This window comes from Drosophila takahashii, chromosome 3R, assembly GCF_030179915.1.
Source record: "Drosophila takahashii strain IR98-3 E-12201 chromosome 3R, DtakHiC1v2, whole genome shotgun sequence".
In the NCBI taxonomy this organism is placed as follows: Eukaryota; Metazoa; Arthropoda; class Insecta; order Diptera; family Drosophilidae; genus Drosophila; species Drosophila takahashii.
The window spans coordinates 40382978-40398285 of record NC_091681.1 but is presented as its reverse complement, the minus strand read 5'-3'; the positions used below and the strand labels follow the sequence as shown (position 1 = coordinate 40398285).

The 15308-nt window shown below is 44.9% G+C and overlaps 1 protein-coding gene across 11 annotated transcripts in view; it reads left to right on the top strand.

Moving 5' to 3' along the window:
- heph (polypyrimidine tract-binding protein 1 heph) overlaps positions 1 to 15308 on the top strand; it is a 149455-nt gene that overhangs the window by 84258 nt on the left and 49889 nt on the right. The gene's annotated exons all lie outside the window — the stretch shown is intronic.

Genomic DNA, 15308 nt, shown 5'->3' with positions numbered 1-15308 from the left:
TCTCACAGAGTGTGTGTTCTGTGTACGTCGTCCTGCCCCTTTGGGGATCATGGCTCTACCTCTAAGCCGGATCTTCTTTTTGTTGTCTCCCTGCATTGACTGCGCTAGACTGGCCATTTTTATAACTGAATTTGCCCAGTCAAGATTTCTACGACTTGACCACACACACATCAATGCACTTGAAGAAAAGCAATCAAGCTTATTTTCAAAATAAATATATACGATAGGGAAGAGCTTTACTTTCGAATCTCATTTAATATTTTGATGAAGGCAGAGCCACTCACCTATCATCAAATTGATTGGTACTCTTCTTCTGTTGTATTGGAGATTCTGCAGATCGAAAATTGTGCCCATAATTCTACTAAATTGTAGAAAGAGAAGCCATATTTTTTAGCAGTGAACCCCTTCGGCATGTTTGTCCGCCTGTTTAATATTTGCTCTGCCATTGTCATGGGTCAGCCCCTTACCCTGACCCCAAGCGAATCGACACGACCTGAACTGGCTATTTGTGCAGCACTCGGCCCGCCTCTACCGACTCGACCGACTCTCCAGCTCTGATTACCGGCAATTCCGTTTTTCCTCACTGCAAACTGCAAATATAATTAAGTCAACACACAAACACGTCCAGATATATCTATGGACAAATAGTGCGAGTGAGTTGCATGTGCATTTTATTTAAGAGTTCAATAAGCAAACTTTGCACCGAGTCAAGAGTGCAGCCATTAGGTAATTAATTTAACACTTGGCCACACAGCCCGGCCACTAATTGGCTTCCATTTACCAATTGAGACAAATCCGGCGGAGGGGAAATAAAGAATAGACCGGCCACTGGAACTGGTATGGAACTGGAAGCTGATGGATGGGCAGATAGAGCTGTAAGTCGAAATCAAAGCGATGGTAGTCATTACTGCCATTTGCGGCACATTTGTTGGCAGCCATGGCAATAGTTCCGAGGAAAACCAGGAAAAGAACCTGACATCAAAAACGCTTCAATGAACTGGTCAAATGTGAAGAGAAGGGTTCGTGTGTGGGTATGTTTGGGGTTGACTGCTCACTGAACCCAGTGAACCTGCTCGAAATTAATGTGCCACGTAAAAAGGGTAATTTCCAGAAGCCACGTCAAAGGTGCTTGGCCAAGTTCCAAGTTCGGGCCAAGACTTGTTGCGTGCCTTGTGCACTTTTTTCCTTTAGACATGACCCCCATAGTCAAAGTGAAGTCAAGTGCAAAGGAAAGTAAAATATTTTCCCAACAGAAAGAAGAAAAAAGGGTAGCGAAAACCGGAAAGCATCAAAATAGACAAGCTGCGAAACTTTTGCGCTGTCTAAAAGGCTCTGCTCATTAAGGGGAATGTCAAGGAGGAGATGCGTTTGGTGGTGCCTTTGGCGTTAAACTCATTAACGGTAATTGCAACCTTTTTTTTCAGTTTTTTTGAGCGCACATCGCATTTTTAAAACGCAATTTTGTTAATTAATTTTCGCACATGACGCTCGCCGTCTGAGGCGGCGGTGCTCGTTAGCTCCGGCATTAGTCGATGATTTGGCTTTTGAATATGTTGTCAATCAGCAGCGGAGCGTCCTTGACTTGTCTATCCAGCCAGCCGCCACTTGTAGCTGCCAGGCGTAGCTCTTTGGCTTTGGCTTTTCGGCGCTTTTCGCTTTTCAATTACGGAAAAACACGCCCCGCAGCCCACTTTCGGATGGGATTCGGATTCGGATTCGGTGGGGATAACGCTCTTTACCGCTAGAATCAAAAGCCAGCGGATCCGCCTCCTGTTGCTGACACTGATGATGATTGTCGCCCCGAGGGGCGTAGCCCGAATGGAGGTAGGAAGTGCTCTTCACTCAAAAAAAATACAACGTTCTTTCTGAATGATTAATTTTTGACTAGGCTGTAAAATTAGAAACAGAATGATACAAATTATGTTATATCAATGGAAACTCTTCCAATTAAATATACAAATTTTTTAGTTCTCAAATTGCAGATTAAATAGCTTTAAAGTCAGAATCGTACACCTTTGGTTGAAAAAATCTTCGAGTGCAGTACTCTCACATTTCCACCGGCTGCAGAATAATTTGTCTTGCGGCCAAACGTTCTATTATCACACAGAAGTGTGTGTGTGTGAGCCACTGAAAGGCGAAAATAATATCCTCACTTGGAGCGCACTCCAGAGATGCCCAGCCCAGATACGAGGGCTTGTTCCCGGCCCTCGAGGCGGTTAACTGAATTTGAGTGAAAAACGAAAGGAAAGCAACCAAGCCAGCCGGGGAAAAAAAGAAAAACAGAGGAAAGCAGGGCTTAAGGAGCTTCTGTGATTTATAAGCATGTGCTCGCCGGCTAACCTTTCGCTTTTCACTTTTCTTTTTTACACTTTTTCACAATCAACAGTCCTTTTCATGGGTCAGTGCAACTCACACACATAGAGACAAGGGAAAAGGCTGTCACTGCCGTTGTAATCAACTTAATTGCAGGGAAACAGAAGCGGGGAGCACGAGAGCAGGGAGCACGAGAGCAGGGGGAGGGTGAAATAATTATGAGTAATTGCTATTAATATAATATAGCCAGCGCTAGCCAAAGGACATATTCATAGCGCCCAAAGGCACGCAATGAAAATATAAAAAAAATTACTACAAACCAGTAGCGTAAAAAGCAACGAAAATTATTCACAGAACGGAACAGAATACATTTGATTATAATCTACAATCTACGTCAACAGCAGAGCAGTATCCAGCAACAACAAAAACAACAAAGAGGGTTGTTAGCCCCTAGACAAAGCTCGAAAATTGATATTAATTTTTCCGCCTTTTTTTTGTTTTTCGGTGGCCTCAGTCCACGGAATGTCCATAAAAAACAGCAAAGAACAAAAGACCCAGAAGGAGGAGTGAAATGTTATGAGCCTTGTTATCGGGCACGCCCACAAAATGGGGGCGCAATGTGTTTCCTTGGCATTAATTTTTGCTATTTAGCAACGCAAGAGGGCAGCAAAAAAATATCAAATTAATTAGTGACGCTTTGTGGCGGATATAAAAAAAACGAAAAAGCAACCGCAAAAGCAACAATGGCAGGAGCAACAATTTGGCTAAATTTAAATCTTGTTTCTATGCCTCTTAAAGCCACCACAACAATAAAGCCTCTGAGTAAACGACCATGACCGATTACCAAAATACAGATGTGATCGTTAAAGGGTTTCGATTTATGGTTTAAATATATATTTTGGGAAATCGTGCCTAATCTCAGACAACATAATTAAACGCAATAATTAGGCAGTGTGTGTGTGGCCAAAAATATGCTATTTGTCAATCTGACATTGACAAACTCGATGGTCCAGATTAGAAAACACATGGGCCTGGGGTGGTGGCCGTAATGAGTGCGAAATGTAAACACAACGAGTGGTCTGCGGTATCTTCTTCTTGTTTAAGCCAAAACAAGGGCGAGAACCAGACCGAAAACGAAACTCGCCCCCAGGACATGTTGCGAAAATTTCATTTGTGGCCGGCGCTTTGTGTCCCTGTTATTGCCGTTTGACTCTCGTTTAAACGCTTCAATGACTTAATTATATTTTCGTAATTGTCTCTAAATCACAAGAGCCATAATTAGATTGCCACAGCGCACAAAAGTATGCAGCGCTCTTGGTGACTTCTTTGTTGCTCTTGTTGCTCTGTTGTTGCGGCAGTCGAATAGGAAAATCTGTCTTCTCAGCTTCATAGAATTTAACTGCCTCGCTTATAAGCCAAGGAGAACTATTTCCAGTTAAACAAAAGGAGAATGGAAAATGGCAAAGACCAAGCACGGAGAAAGTGCTGCAGTCAAAGTTTTTAAGTGTTTATTTCAATTATTGTTTGGCTGCGTGTTGGCTGCTCCGTGTTTTTTGGCCCCGGCGAAAGCAGGCGAACGCTCGCGGGGGCAATTTAATTTTCCGCATTTTGTGCACCCCCTCCCCAAAAACGAAAAAAGAGTGGGGAAAAACAACAAACAATAACAAAAACTAGTTAAGAAATGCAAAAGTTTTTAGCGTGAAAGTTCGTCCTGCAGCACCGCCCCTGCTGGCTTTGTTTTCATTTTCATTCACGTGCAGTTACTCAATTTTTGTGCTTAACGCGAAAGAGTAACAGAAGGGAAAACAATGCGACTCAATGGTGAGCTGGCGAAATGGTGAAGGTGTCGGGGAAAGTCCCTCCTTTTTCACTCACACATCGACGCTTTCGTATAATTTAATTTTACACTTATTTCTACTTTTGCTGGCGACCAAAACTAATGCTGGCGCACTCGAGTTTCCGCAACATTGTTGCCCGTTGCTCATTGCTCGTTGCTCGCAACCCAGCAGCAACATTGGAGGAGAACTTGGCCAACAGCCCAATCCCCTCCCCTCCCCTTCACTTGGCTTGCCACCCCCTCCCCCGAGCCTTTTCGCCTCCGTCTGTTTAGTGTTGCGTGTCGCCATATTGTTTGCTTTATGTCACACACTCGCCGGCACAAACGCACTCTCTGGTTTATTTGCTCCGACTGCCATATATTTTACTCTCAGGTAATTGCGGTTTTTATTTCACAAAAATAATAATAGCTGCACCTTTGGGGGTGGCGCTTTTCCGAGAGTGTGTGTGTGTGTGGATGGATGGCTGTCGGAAGTTGTCAGGCTACAACAATGGCGAATGGTGAATGGCGAATGGCGAGCGCCATCTTAAAGCAGCCGCAAACACGCGTGCACACAGGGTCTCAACCACTTTAAAGCCAGCAGCTGAACGCTAATAAGACACACAGAGTGTTTCCAGGAGGAAAAGGGGAAGCAGGGGAGCAGACAGCCGCCTTTCAGGGATGTGGGGCTTACACTCCGCAAACGGCAGGCTGGATGCCCTGTTTGTCTGTGCGAGTGTGCAGTATAAACCCTGTTAACACACTTAACAACAAACAAAGCTACAAGCAACGCCTGGACGGGCACACACCTTCCCCGGCCCCTCCTGCCAACTACCGCCCACAACCACCCACCACTATGAGCATAACTTTAATGCTCATTGCTTGGCTCGCTGCCTTGACTTGGCTCGACGCCAAATTTAAATGAACTGGGTCGCCGGCGACGACGAACTGCAGAAGAACCCCGCATTCAGATGAAAATGTGCGGGATGCAGAAGTGGTGCGAAACTAAAGGGGTTGAACTGGCAGCTGGGACAGGCACTGCCGAAAAGAACGAACAGCTGAAAGCAAGCATTTTGGGATGCATAACATTATTCCTGATTTCGAAATTTATTTATTAAATTTTTGTTTTTTTTAAACTACATGAAAATTTTTCTAGAATCTTACATTTTAAATTAATTATGCTTTACTGTTGGTTGAAAACAGTTTTTATAAACAATTATTGTTATTAAATATAGTCAAATTATTTTAATTATATTTTAAACTTCCATACTTTGAGCTATATAATAGTAGAGAAGATTATTTAAAGATATTTAATCAGTAAGAATGCATTAATTGATTAATCTAATTTCTTTTACACATCATGCTTGCTCCAAAAACTGTATATTATTTTCAGCAGTGTCTGCTGGGTTTGGTATGCATTCGCATGGGTCTTAATTACATAATATCCGAATGAAGAAAATTCGAAATGCCCAGCGGGCTCTTGAGGCCAAACCAAAACCTGTGTGTGAGTCCTGGCCCCAAACCGATTTGTGGGGGAGTTTATAAACAATAGTTCATTTGCGAGCGCTCCGAGGCAGCCTTAACCCGCCGTGGCCCGCCTTAACCCCTGTGCCCAGCTAACCCGCATAATGTGCTTACGCTTCATCGATTGACCGTTGTCTGTGGCTGTGTGCGAGTGTTTGCGTGGGTGTGAATGGCCGGTTGAGGGGGGTAGAAGGTCGAAGGTTAGCTGCCGAACACAACGATCGACGGGAGCTGCGTGGTGCTAAAAATGTTAATGCAAATCATTGGGGAAATCAAAAATGGCTCTACCCCACTTCCAAAGTGCAAGTGAAAATTGTGGCCAAGATTTTCGTAGGCATCCTCTTCATGCAATTTGCAAGGGTTTCCCAAGTGGCCTCTCCTCCCCCATTTCTCCTCCATTTCTCCGCCCTGTTTGTTGTCAAATTTGCGCAGCAGCAGCCGCTTCCAATTGCAACAGGCAACAGCCAAGTCATTAGCATAAACGTAGAGCGGCGAAAAGTAGCGAATCCATTAAGGCCCGTGGCTACAGGATAGGCACTCGAAACGGGCCGTGAGCCCCTGCTTTTGGCAAGTCTTTAAAGATTTATGAAGCGTCAAATATTTATTATGCCCGCTTTGCAATATAAGGCAGCCGAGCACGCGAGCCTCATCTTGGCACGGAATAGTCGACGGCGAAAGGAAAGGAGAGCCAGCAGCCAACAGCCAACAGCCAGCAGCCAGGCATCTCCCTAAGCCTTTGGTCCTGGCTTCCTTGCCAGGCTGTGCGAACACTTTTTGAAATTGCAAAGCGGCGCAAATAAATAAAAACACATAAAAAGTAGGCAAACGCAGGATACGAAGCTCAGGCAACACAGACAGCACGAAAATAAAAGCAAGGCATAAAATAAAATAAAACGCAGACGGGGAAATGAAATGAATGAGAGCGCAGCCCACGATGATGGGTCCAAGGAATGCCAGCAACAGGACACAGGAAGAAAAAACGTTATGAAATCGGGATGAGTTCAAATCATATGCGGATTCCTGATCCTTTTCTTGCATAAGCCAATTCTTAGATACTTTTCTCGTAGTTTATTTACGCAGGAAGATATTTTGAATTTATTTTTATAATAAGAGAAGATTTAGAGGATATTCCAAAACTTAAGGAATATTTTTAGCAGTGCATGGCTGTTACAAAAAATGCAGAGCGAAAGCAAAACAAAATCAATGCGAGAAGCAGGCTGAGCCTGAGTCTTAGTCGCACTCTTACTTTCCCTTTTCTGGCGATGGGGATGAGGAATGTGAGGGGATGTGGCACTTCAACCCTTTCAACAACTCACGAGGACACGGCGGCTGCAGCAGCCTCTTCTCGTAGCGTTGAAATATATGGCCCCAAATATGAAAAATCTCTTCAGGGTTTATATATATACATATTTCTGCAGCAGTAGCAGCAGCAACAGGAGCAGGAGCACGTGTGCCCTATTCCACCCTCGCACTCGTTTGTTAAAGTGTTGAAATATGTCAAACATCGTCGAAACCATTTCATTTGACTGGGCGCGACTGTCGCGGCGACCGGCCTTTGAGCAAATGCAAAACGCTTGGAATATTTTTAGGCGCACACAACCGGTGACTAATGATGATGATGTGTGTGTCTCGCCCTCTGCTCCTGCCCCTGCCCCACAGCCCCCTCTCCTTCTCTTTCTCTGCCTCTGTCTCTGTGCTCAACTAATGAGGCGCATAAATTGTACACACAAAAATCTCCACGCTCCAGAACAAAGTTGCAAATTTTATGAGCTCCCTGGCTAAACAAGCTGTCAGCAAATGCGAACAGTTACATGTCGCTGCACTTGAAGAAAAAGCTCAGCCAGTTTGGTAGGCTTATTTACTTTAAATAATTTATTTACTAGAAATCCATCAAATATAAATATTTAGTTCTAAGACGGTCAGTTGTATCGACAAAACTATTATCTGAATTTTTTTTTTCTATAATTGCAAGATATTTTTTGGTGAGTGCAGACGACAATAGACTATATCACATGGCCACACACATCCCTTGAGCCTGTCTGGGTATTCAAGCAGTTAGAGACAATTTAATTAACGCATTTTAGCCGCCTGCCAGCCGTCTCTTCGCTGTCGTCTGTTTGTCATTTGTCATTTGTCAAGTCGGCCGAGGCTGTTGCCTACTTTTGGATGCTGAATGCGGACGGGTCAGAACGCGGAAGCTCTACTTTAAGATGGAGTGCAGGCCAAGAGGCACCGAATCGGTGGCGGGATCCATCGCAGCCGAAATGCACGTCACGCTCCAATTTGCATGCCTTGGGCCCCCCAGTGGCTCCCACTCATCAGTTTCTGTCCGTGTAGAGGCCGCACGCCAAACAAAAAGGTTCAAAAACAAGGGCGCACAACAAAAACGGAGCAGCGAACCAAGCCAACCGCAATTTGGTCATGTCCAACTCAATTTTCGTTACGTAAACTGCATCATATGCCGGGCATACGAATAGGACCTGGCTGTTAGACATAACTTTTGCCCAAGGAGGGAAGGGAAGAAGGGGCTCGCATGTACATATTTTGTTTTCGCTGGCCAAAACAAAAACCGAAACCGAACCAAACCGAAAAAATAATTCCCCAGCCGAGCCTCGATGGCGGCTTCTCAGGCGCTTCAAATTTAATTAAACATGCACACGTGAGCAAATGCAAATAAATAAAAACTTTATGGCTTTTGCCATAGCCAGAACGACGGAGGCCGTTGTGGAAATGTGGAAATGGGAAATGGAAAAGCGAGCGGTGGGCGGCTGTATGCGTGCGTCTTTGGCGTTTGGTGTTTGGTATTTGCTGGCAGTTGGTTGGCTGGCGTGCTTATAAGTTTTAAATTTGCACCAGTCAGCGGTGGAAAATAAATTGAGAGCTCTGGCCGGCAATTTTTTTAGGAGAGTGTTTGCGGCTTTTTTCAGTGAGAGCGGCAGGCTTTTTGGTTAGTTTCGTGTGTTGTTGGGCCAACACGTTTTAAATTGAACGGCTTTGGCCACAGTTTGTTTTTTCCACTTTTTTTCATGTGGATGGATGATTTATGCAGTGGCAGATGCTGCAGGTCCAGGAGCAGTAACACATTTTAATTGAAATGCACTTAAGGACTTAGGCTCATCCACCCCGCATTCTGCAGGACATTTTTTAATTACGAAACAAAAAAAGCAATTGCAGCATCTTTGCATATGTGATTAGGGGGCTTAAGTCTTATCAACAGCGTACTCATTCCGATTATGCCGCTGACAAATGTCATTTCTAAATTTTACAGCTTCAGCTGGGAAAAAAACTAAAAACATGCAAGCACATGGAAAATTTATGATGAGCATAATAAAATAGAACAAAAAACAATTTAACTTTTGCCGGGACCCCGGACACAAAGGGTCAAGAGAGCCAGCCAGCCATGTAAATCCTTCTGCGGGATTTTTGTTAAAAACTGCATAATTCATATGCAACTGGGGAGGGGGCGGGAGAGGAGGCGGGGCAGGGGCTGCTGGACAAGGGACAATCATCAGCATCACCATCAACATCAACATCAAGCTCAGAGCCAAGCCACAAAGAGCCGGGCTTCCAAGCTCCGTGCCCTCGCTGTCCTTGTATATTTCATTTAAAATTTACAAGTTAACAATATTAAATATTAACAGTTATTTATGCATTTTTCGGCACAAATCAAAAATTTACATACATGGCAGAAAGTTCGGACTGCCTCTCCATCTGCATCTGAATCTGAATCCGCCCTGACCTCTCGGTGGTCCTGGCCAGAAGATGAATGTGTTGATGGATGCCGGCCAACATTTTTCATATGCAGGAGACATTGTATTTATGTATTTGCCTTTTCCCACATTTTATTCGACAATATTTTCGTCCTGGTCCTGGGCTTCTTCTTCTGCTCCGCCGGCCGCAGCGAATGTTGATTTAAATAATTTGCTTTTGGCTTTTGTTTGCATTTCGCAATGTGTGTGTTGTATGTGCTTTGTGTGTTGTGTGTGCTGTGTGTTTGCGGGAAAACATTTTTGGCATATTATGTGTGCTTTGCCCATTGTTTGACTATGAATTTTTGTGTATTTGCCTCGGCTTTTCTCCGGCTTAAACAATATTCCGTCTGGCAAACAACAAATCAATCTTAATTTATTCAAATTTATTGCCGCTCTCACAAGTTGAGTTGACTTTTTGTAGCCGTGACAATTGCGTTGAACTCGAACGGAAGCAGCCGAACAATGCGCAAGTTTTCTGTAATTTCTACTCAAGTATTTAAGAGATATTTTTATGGAATTCTCGTATTTTTAACTCGGTTGCCTCGACCCCCGGGCAGCCAGCCAGACGATCTTGGTGTCTAGGCAATGGCCAGACGAGGATGCTTCTAATGCCTCAACAAATATTTACTAATTCCCCGGCCTAAGTTGTAGACAAATTTTCGCAGCCGAAAGGCAAAACTTTTGCATTTTCCGGGAGCCAAAATGGCACAACTTGCTACTTGCGCCGCCCCGCTGCTCAAATATGCAAATGAGCCGAGATCCGAAACTTGGCTGCTGTAAAGTGCCCCAAAAGTGGCGGCCCACACACAACAAACAGGGCCGGCAACAAAAGCATTAGCCTAAAAAGTGCATCGCTCTTGGATCCTGAGTCCTGAGTCCTCACTTCTCAGTCCTGAATCCTAAATCCCGAACCCTGGCTGCGGTTGCAGAGTGCATTTTGAGGCTGAGCCGGGCGAGAAGAGCCAGTCAAGGAGTGAAAAATAAATGGAGTGTGTGACTGGCAAGTGGCCGGGGCCCAGACCCAAACATCGGGATTACATTTACACAGGGGGGCTGGTGGCTGGTGGAGGCGGGAACGGGGCACGACTTTTGGTAATACGATGATGGTGCCTGTTCCCTGGTTAGCTGCCCTCCAGTGTCCCCCGCATCGCCTGGCCCTCCGGTGTGCCAGCCGCGAAAATGCCAACAAATCATTGCCAGGACAACCAGCCAGGTCAGTAGCAATGCACACAGCGAAAAACTACGGAACTTCTATGGAGGAACTGGATTCTGAACATGAAGTATTAGCTAGAGTGTACGCATTTTGTTTCAGTGCAGCAACAGGCGGCAGACAGGCATGCAGCGGCTAGCAGGCAGCAACATCATCATCAGTCTGCGCCTAAGCCGCATTTTGTGGATTCAGATGTTGCTCTGGTGGCTCCTAGCTGCCATCCGACCACCCAACCTTCCACAGCAGGGCGAGAGTGTACCTGCAACAAACGAGGTGGTTGCTGCCAAGTGATTTCTGGTCTAATGTTTTTTAATGTTGCTCATGTTGCAGCCGGGTTGTTGCTGTTGACGCTGATGATATTGTTGCTGTCGACAGCAGCGGTTGCTCTGGTCAGCTCCCCGTTGTTGTCAAGTCAAACGGGAGAATGTGTGGCAAGAGGATGCACCTGCAAGGACTTTTGAGTGTGTTTGGGCGATGGAGCCGGAGCCATGGCTAATTTTTCGCTCTTTGTGTGTGTGTGCAGGAGTGGGAGTGCGGAGAGTCCATTAGCATTTGACAAAGTTGTCCGGCGGTTGGCCCGACCAAAAGCCCGCTCTGTTAACCCTTTGGCGCCCCCTGGCTTCCTGTGTTGCGGCTGTGTTGCCGAATTTGACACAACATTTGTCAAACCGCAAAATGGCTGCCACAACGTTACTTTCATTATGCAAAAGGGTCAGCCAGACAAACAATGGCAGCAGAAACAGCAGCAGCTCTCCGGCTTCGGACCCCTCCCCTTTTTGTTAACCCTCTAATGACATTTGAGTTGGTTAGCCTGGTTTGTTGGTCGGAGCCGGGCTAATAAGCCGCGATTTATCAGCTAACCAACAAAGTAGATGAAAGTTACCAAAATCGATCAGCATTTTGTACTATTACTTTGTAAAAAAATAAATATATTTTTTTATTTCTTAGAGTTTTTTTTATTTTTTTTTTCCGTGTTCATAACAAACATCAAAATGTACATCTGCGAATCGATCATGGTATTTGCATATTTCCAAATCGAATCGCATTACGAAAGATAAAGCCCCCGGCGTATGTGTAATTTCATTGCTTGCGGTTGACCAGTGAAATTGTATTGCGAAAATTTGCCAAATGCAATTGTCACAGCGTGATTTTGCTGCCAAATCGATGACAGTCCTGTGCAAGGGTGGCTGTTTCGACTGCGAATGGTTCGCAGGGGCGACAGGAAGAGGAAATCAATTAGTGCAAACATATTTGGCAGGGCGCTAAAAGCCTTGACGGATGATGATCGATAAATTAGCGAACCCTCGGCCCTCGGGCGGATGCGTGATGTTAGTTGTTAGTGTGTATATTTATGAACTGGGGAAATTATTTATTTACAAGTTAACGCTTGACCGCCTGCCGATGATGCTGATTTCCTCTGCCAGGCGATAAATATTTGATGGGCTTTTTTGTTGCCAGCCTTGTTTATTTAGCAACAATTAGCAGCTTACAAGCCAGGCGTATTATTGATTCCGTATGCATAAGGATTAGCGCGTGTATTTTCTTTTTTTTGTTATAATATTTTTCCCATAAGCCTGCAATATTTCTATGCAAATGCGCTGTTCGGAGTTCGTGTGTGTGTGTGGGGCAATAATTAATAATTTAATTGCTTCTGTTTATCTCTTAATTAAAAGGGATTTATTTGACCATTACAATGGCAGCGCGCACATAAAGAGAGTCGCACAAACCGAAGCACTTTACTTTTTATCGCCTTTGCTAATTAAGTTGCATAATTAATGGGTCCGATATATTTGTTATTGACAATTGAGGCAATCCCCCCCCCCCCCCCCCCCCAATTCCCATCCAATTGCCATCTCTGGTCGATGAAGATGACCACAAAAAGTGATTAGGGACCAGCTTAATTAGATTTGATTGCTCAAAAGATTTGACAAACCCAATTGCAATAAAGCAAATTCAACATGCTAATCAAATTGTCTCTCTCTTTCGATTTATTTACAGGTGAGTTACCCACAAGATTATGGCCAAATGCCGGCTCAATTAGTAAGTAGAAAGCCCGACAAATTCCACTCCACTCCACTCCATTCTGTTCCGGCAGCACAGAAGGCCTGTCAGCAGCACGCCCCCGAGTATCCGAGTATGGCACACTAATTTAATTTCAGGGCATATTTGCAGTGAGTAGCGTCTTTTCTGCCTATTTGGCACAAACCTAATTAGCCGCGAAAACAATGGCAACCAGCCATCGTAGTCCTCTGCTCTCCTCCAGCTCGCTTCTCGCTTCGCCTCGGCTAATTTTCATAATTGTTATTATAGAAATTCAGCAGCCATAAACAAAAGGTTAGTTACTTGCCTAATGACTTGAAGTGCGTCCTGCCCAGGGCTCCAGGCCCAGACGCTCGCTGCTCCCTCGTCCAAGTTGATAAACATGTAAATGCGCTTATCATCCTGGTTGGCAAAAGTTTCGCCCAGCTCTCTATCAGTCGATTTTTGAGGCAGCCAAAACCGCGCATTCATAACCGACAACCAACAAAGGCAGAGGAATACAGAAACTCGCCCGATGCGAAAATGATAGCTCGCTCACAACTTTTCAACTATTCACAGGGAGGGTTGTGCTTTCTGCTAAGTCACCCTCCAAGACGGGCAAACAACCCAGCACTAATTAGGCTGTGGCGTTGATTTTTATGTGCCTCAAAATTGAAACGCAGGCCCAACACTAAACGCTTTTAAAGACATCTTAAAGGCGGCAAGTTTTACGACGACGAGGACACGGGGCGACCAAAGTGGGCCGGGGGAAAGTCGGCCTACAAAGTTGCCCGTTGAACTTTACAACTTTTGCAATACTTGGCCGCCGTTCCAGTTGTTTGTTTTGCTGGCCGCCGCTCACACAACTTGGGGCCATGTCCATGGACAAAGTGACGACTTCAACCGGACGCCTTTCAATTATTAATACCACTGCTCGGCCAGTGCCGAGACTTCGTCTGTTTTGTCTGTAGTGTAGTTTAATTAATTAATTTGACAAAAGTTTCCAATTGAACTTCAGCAACAGTCTGGCCGGCGGCCTGTGGCTTTAAACACCAGGCTTAAATAAGTGAATGCGAAAGCGAATGCCTCGGCGAATCAATAAGAATGCATAACAAAATAGCCCGAAAAACAAGAGGCCAACAATGAATTAATTGTTATTTGCATGCAAAGGTTTCCCAGCTCAACAATAAGAGGGAAAAGAAAAAGAAAGGTGCATTCTTCTGGCTTTCTGCCCACACATACACATTGTGTTCTTGGCATTTGCTGCTGGCCAGGCTATTTATGAATATTTCAAATGGTCTCTTCATTATGGGCAAGTGGAGGGGAATGCTATGCTAGTTTGCTAGTTGGATGCCTTTGATCAGCTCAGTGCAGACGTCAAATGCAGTTGCTTGTTGCTTAGCTCTGCAAGTATTTTCTCAACTTTATTTAGGCCCGGAAAATTCTTAGGAAAATTCCTCCGGCCGCACTTCACCGATGGTAGATTACGGATTTAATTAACAATCTGCCCGGGCCCGGGCCTTTTTGTTTGGCCATCCCCGCCCGCTACCTTTTGTGGCCCAAATCGAAGTTGCAGCCGCAACAACAAAACAACAAAAGGGCCTGCCCCACGACCTCAAAAATGTTTATGCCGCACTTCCGCTGCCTGGTGTTCAGTTACTGTTTTCTGTTTTCTGTTGCTGCCGCATGAGTTGGCTATAATTAAAAATGCTATTACTGCCAACTTCATATAAATTTTTAATTAGCAATTTTTGCTATTTTCCTACTTTGTTGCTACTCACCGACCGCCTCCCACCGCCCACCTACCCCACGTAGCTGCTGGCGAACTTTTTAAATTAGCACTTTGTTAAACACCCTGACGAAAAAGGTAGCATCCACAGCAGAAACAGCTCCAGCAATGTCGGCATAAATTGTTTTTTAAAAGGATTTTGTCCATTCCCCCGGCCTTCGGTTCAGCCACGCCCCCTCAGCCGCAGTTTTTGAGGCGGCAACGCGTGCCACGGCAGCTGTTCGCACGCATTAAGCTCGTGGTGCGGCAGCTGTCATAAATTTTTTAGATAACAAAGAGCGCCTCGTAGAACATGCAACATACGAAATGAAGGTGGAAATAAAACGAAGCCTGCTTATTTGCGCTTTGCGCTTTAAGCGCTGCCGACTTGATTAGCATGCGAAAGGGTGGTTGACTCTCGGCGATAATTATTAGATTTTATGCATGGCCTGGCCATCGCCGTTCCTGCGGCTGCTCGTCGGCCATAAAGACCGTAAAGAGGAGCAAATATTGACAATTATGGCCTATAATTCGACACCCATCGGTGGGCGCAGGAGCAGCCAGGATATAAAGTCACCAGCCAAAGGGTTAACAATTTAAATTAAAAGAGCCGCTCACGCACTTCCACATGTGCATACTTTACGATTCAGCAGCTTTTTGGTATTTGTCCCCCGCTCACACTCACCCCTTCGCACCTTTCATGCATTTTAATTAAAATTACCTTCATTTTTATTACGCCAGCGAAAGAGAGAGCTAGTTGGCTCGTTCGGCCGCAATTTTTACAATTAAATAAAGATTTTATTATCATATGCCAGCACGTCTTCGCAAGTGACTCTGTGTTCTGTGTTCTGGGTCCTGTGTGTGGGTAAATATTTAAGCTGCAAGCGTATAAAATTTACTGTAGGT